Below are 6,000 nucleotides of genomic sequence, written 5' to 3'. Positions count from 1 at the left end.
AGGAAAGATATCAATTTCAGAGTTGCTGTATATTCAGCAAAACAACTTCTTGTAACCCTTCGATTTTTTTGCAACATGTGACAGTCACACAAGTTTAATGTACTCTCATCGGATACCACTGGGCAGATCAGTGAAGCTGTACCTTTAGTGCGCTGGGTTATTAGGACTGTACTCAATGATTTCGTAAAAGTGAGTAGCGTCGTTTTACGTTCTCTACATTTTAACACACATTCAATTTCTTCCCAATAACACACTATCTGACGGCAAGGAACAGAAAGTGTTTGTTAAGGTCTCAGATAGCCAGGGTAGTTGTCAGATATCTCAGCCTTTAAGTAAAATAAGTTGCCAGAAACATTCGAAATACATGGACCTACACTCAGATACAGTATACCTTGCCAGCATTTCTCTCTGAAAGGAAGCAATGAAGTTATACCCAAAGTGAAACATAATGGATGTTACTGTCTTAAACGTAAAATAAAAAGACTTCTGAATTGAAGTAACTTTTTCTTAATAATATTGACTGATTTTGGCTCTATAAAATTGTTAGAAAATGAAAGAAATCGCTCTGTTTCCTCAGTACGTTTTGTCAGTAAGCAGCAGCAGCTTTGGCTTCAGTTTGCTCAGCAAGTATTTCTTTTGCGTCATATACTACATCTCAGAAACGCTTCGTTTTACTTTAATAAGCACTTTCTCGTCACTCATGTCTCTCAGTTCAGATGCAATCAGTCTACAAATGCAAAGTATTTGTGTGTTGTATTTAACTGTTTTTTATTTTGTAATGACGAAGCAATTGATTTCATGCACGTTACAGCTTGCTTTGTAGCAGTGGTCCTCTTCCCCTTCTTTGCAAAATTGGGACCTCTGACAGACGTTGAAGGTGACTGGTATAATTTTAATTAATATTATGTTTATACTGGTTGCTGGTGAAGAGGAAAGTTAGTTATTAGCACTTTATTAATGATCTAATTCATAAGCAGCCATATCACAGTTGCTCAAGAAAGTTATAATTAAGCTTTACGTGTTTAATCATAATCGGAAGATGACTCTCCTTGTCCGCACTCTCGATGACTCGAAGCGATCTGCAATCCTGTGTAAGTAAAATGTCTTGGTTTTCTTGCGTTGCGTAGTCATTCGGGAAACCTCAGATCAAGCGTTAAATTTGCTTTGATAGAGTTTAATTATCCGATGAAATAATGGAACTCTTGGATCTAATAATTGCAGGTTCGTTTCCAATTCATCCGAAGTTCCCTTCTGATTACCAACGAAACGACACCTCCGTGCATAGCACAATGGACTCGCATTCGGGAGGACGGCGGTTCAATCCCGCCTCCGGCCATCCTGATTTAGGTTTTCCGTGATTTCCCTAAATCGCTCCAGGCAAATGCTGGGACGGTTCCTTTGAAAGGGCACGGCCGACTTCCTTCCCCATCCTTCCCTAATCCGATGAGACCGATGACCTCGCTGTTTGGTCTCCTCCCCCAAACAACCCAACCCAACCTCCGTGCAAATTTCCAATTAGAGAATACATATATAATAAAATTCATTACACACCTTTGATGTAAATGCTCAGTATATATTTTCTTGAGTAGCATACAATATATTTTCAATCTCTTTCTTCCAGTAACCTCGATAGCAAAATTACAATTATTCAGTGCGGCTATTCGACACAGAGAAGATCCTAGAAGTCCTCTCAACACACCAGAGAGAATATTACAAAGAATAATTATGCGCTCATGGAATAGTCATAGTACTGTACTACTTAGCGCATCGATTCTGTGAGTATATAGATGGTCAAGTAGGAAACGTAATTCACTCGTGGAATTGTGCAGGGATGATTAGTAGAATATAAAGAGATATTACACTGGGAGTACGCAGATGGTGGTGGGGGTGGTGGTACTGCAGGTGCAAAGATGTTTGTCGTAGCAGCTGGGTTTCTTCATTAAAGCTTGTAGATTGGCGTTCAGTGGTGTTGATTAAAAATTCATGTGACTTATCGCCGTTATTATCATTATCCTCTTCGGTGGTGGATGGGTGGTGCACATTAAATGTTTCTGATGAATCCTGAAACACACAAAATGCAAACTTTGAAACACTGTTCTCCTAAAGCTAACTATTAAGACATTCATCGATTTTAACAGTATTTTTTCTTGTTTTCACAGGCACGATGTACGACGGAAGAAGTTTCAGATGGATCTGGACCATATGGAACTTCCCACATTGCGTTGGTGCAAAACGTGGCCGACACACTGAAGCAGTGCAGCCTGCAGGAACTGGATCACTGTGCTACCATTACACTGGAACATGTGGTATTGTACTGCTAGCATTGATAAACGCACGTTACAATGTAATTAGTTATGAAGTACGTATGCAAGGAAATACACTACTGGCCATTACAATTACTACACCAAGAAGAAATGCAGATGATAAACGGGTATTCATTTGACAAATATATTATACTAGAAGTGACATGTAATTACATTTTCACGCGTGCTGCCCATGCAGCTTCAACACGATACCACAGTTCAGGAAGAGTAGTGACTGGCGTATTGTGACGAGCCAGTTGCTCGGTTACCATTGACCAGATGTTTTGAATTGGTGAGACATCTGGAGAATATGCTGGCCAGGGCAGCAGTCGAACATTTTCTGTATCCAGAAAGGCCCGTAAAGGACATACAACATGTGGTCGTGCATTATCCTGCTGAAATGTAGGGTTTCGCAGGGATCGAATGAAGGGTAGAGCCACTGGTCGTAACATATCTGAAATGTAACGCCCACTGTTCAAAGTGCCATCATTGCGAACGAGAGGTGACCGAGACGTGTAATCCATGGCATCCCATACAATCACGCCGGGTGATACGCCAGTATGTCGATGACGAATACACGCTTCCAATGTGCGTTCACCGCGATGTCGCCAAATATGGATCCGACCATTATGATGCTGTAAACAGAACCTGGATTCATCCGAAAAAATGACGTTTTGCCATTCGTACACCCAGGATCGTAGTTGAGTACATCATCGCAGGCGCTCCTGTCTGTGATGCAGCGTCAAGGGTGGCTACAGCCGTGGTCTCCGAGCTGATAGTCCATGCTGCTGCAGATGGTTGTTGTCTTGTTAACGTTCCCATCTGTTGACTCAGGGATCGAGACGTGGCTGCACGATCCGTTACAGCCATGCGGATAAGATGCCTGTCATCTTGACTGCTAGTGATACGAGGCCATTGGGATCCAGCACGGCGTTCCGTGTTACCCTCCTGAACCCACCGATTCCATATTGTGCTAACAGTCATTGGATCTCGACCAACGCGAGCAGCAATGTCGCGTTACGATAAACAGCAATGGCGATAGGCTACAATCCGACATTTATCAAAGTCGGAAGCGTGATGGTAAGCATTTCTCCTCCTTACACGAGGCATCACAACAACGTTTGAGCAGGCAACGCCGGTCAACTGCTGTTTGTGTATGAGAAATCTGTTGGAAACTTTCCTCATGTCAGCACATTGTTGGTATCGCCACCGGTGCCAACCTTGTGTGAATGCTCTGAAACGCTAATCATTTGCATATCACAGCGTCTTCTTCCTGTCGGTTAAATTTCGCGTCTGTAGCACGTCATATTCGTGGTGTAGCAATTTTAATGTCTAGTAGTGTGTTTCAAATGGTGGTGTCTTCAGTCGCTCCAAGATGGGGAGCAAATTTTTAAGGCAAAGTCTGCTTTATCTACACCGAGACAACTTCCTAGAAGGAAGAAGGATGTGCCATTTGTTATAGTGGGAGATAATGTTCTTGCTATTTCAGAGTACCTGACGCAACCACATGCAACGGAGAGCAGCGCGCTTCGTTACAGGATCATTTAGTAATCGCGAAAGCGGTACGGAGATGATAGATAAGCTGCAGTGGAAGTCTCTACAGGAGAGACGCTCAGTAGCTCGGTAGGGGCTTTTGTTGAAGTTCCGAGAACATACCTTCACTGGAATAGAAGGGAGAACCGATAGAGGTACTCAAAGTGCTCTCTGCCACACACCGTCAGGTGGCTTGCGGAGTATGCATGTAGATGTAGATGTAAATCCACGGTGGCAAGAGAAAGGCAGCCATGAAAGAATGTTTATTTATCGGATATCTCGTGCCAGAAGAACTGTGGAGAACTTTTTTGGAATATTGTCAGCAGTTTCTCGATGTCTTAGAAAAACTATTCACTTAAGTCATGATTTCTGCAGCTGTGGCTTTGTACAGTCTTCTTAGAAGAAATAAAAGAAGTGACGTAGTTTACTCACCACCTACCAGTTTTGAAGTGGAAGATCCAGAAACGGGCAGAGTTTCAGGTGCTAACTGGAAGTGTCTCCAAAAAACAAATGTCTTGAGATAGAGGGAGACGGAGGAAACGCAGGAGGAACCACAAAGAATAAAGAATATAAGGGATGAATTTGCAGTCTGCATTGTATCAGATATTGGTAAAGGGAAATGGCAAGACAAATATGCATAAATAAATATCTAGTGAGAAGACAAATGTAATTAAAGACTTCCAAACAAAACCCTTACAGCTTTAGTTATTAATAATACAACCAGTTAATTTGCAAACTGCATTTTATTAGTTCTTGTCAAAGTGATATGAGAAGAGAAATAAATAAATTTCCAGTGAAAATATAGTCGTAATTACAAAAATTTTCGACCAAAAATCTTACAGCTTCAGTTACGCTACTGAATGACATTTTATTTACGATTGCAAATATTTTTCTCCCTGACTTGTTCACGCCTTCATATGCTTGTGAAATATGCATTTAGGATGTCACTTGTCCCATATCCACTTTCAGTTTCTAGCATTTTAGAACGCTCACGATTGCACTGTGTTTTTCCATATCTGTCCATTTCCTTTCAGATTTCACAAGCGGTACATCACTTTTATCCGAAACTTCTTTCAACAAATCTTTTCTTTTGTATCTGTCTTTATGTGCAGAACCAGAAGGATGCCACAGAGGTTTTTCCCAATTTCAGTTTCTAACAAAAACTGAATATGGATCTGATGACCACTCGTGAGTCGCCATTGTAGAATGAAACACAGAAGACGAGGAAGTACAGCAGAGGACGCAGCAATGCGCAGGTCACACAACTCTGTCTTGGTTTTGCTCAATGAACGTGAACGTGAACGTGAACGTGAACCACAAATTCGAGACACTTTCCTTAACTAGTCTTTCAATCTCGCGACTTCAAGTAATTGTTGGCAGCAGTTGGCAACAACTGTCAGCTGAGTGTATAGAGTCGTGTAGGTATGTTTTGAAGCATTCCTTATACCTAACAAACAAAGAACAACGCCTGAGAGTACCATTGGCGCTCTTAGTTTCTCGTAATTACTTTGTGAATTACCAGTGTTCATACGACGCTGGAATATAGCGGACACTTTTGAGTTTGACGTCGGAGAATGGGGTCGATTTACTAGAGATAGTCTTTGTAGAATCAACCCACCATAGAGGAAACTTTGATCTCAAAGTTTAAGTCATTAATATTAAAGAATTAGAATTTGTTGGAACTTACGTAGGGAAAGCGTTGTCTGAAGAATTCAAGTTAATACATATGCAAAAAAGTACGTGTTAGTGATTATTTTCATAGAAACTCTGATTCTTTATTACTTAGTGCTAAGACGTCCTACAGATCGTTCAGATTATTGCTTCCGGACTGTTAGCATGAACCTGCAGACACTGTCAGTTTTATTTGGAAGAAGACTGTTGTTCTTTTGTGAATGTATTAACGAAAACTATCTGAGAACCCGACGTGCAATTTTCATTATTGGACTGTCGTAGCATATCGACAGATTCCGGTCGTTCTATATAGAGTAACGATAACACACGAGATTTCAGCTTTCGCCGAGTAGTTGTAACTTCGTCGACGAGCGACTGACGAGTGTCTCCACAAAGCTGTGCAGTCACTGCCTTCATCGACGAGCAGCCAGTTACATTCTCCAGCTTTATCCAAAGCGTAGCACAGAGTTTTACGCCGTTCAGGAGATTTCTC

Source organism: Schistocerca americana, chromosome 10 (genome assembly GCF_021461395.2).
Source record: "Schistocerca americana isolate TAMUIC-IGC-003095 chromosome 10, iqSchAmer2.1, whole genome shotgun sequence".
In the NCBI taxonomy this organism is placed as follows: domain Eukaryota; kingdom Metazoa; phylum Arthropoda; class Insecta; order Orthoptera; family Acrididae; genus Schistocerca; species Schistocerca americana.
Note: the sequence above shows the minus strand (reverse complement) of the source record.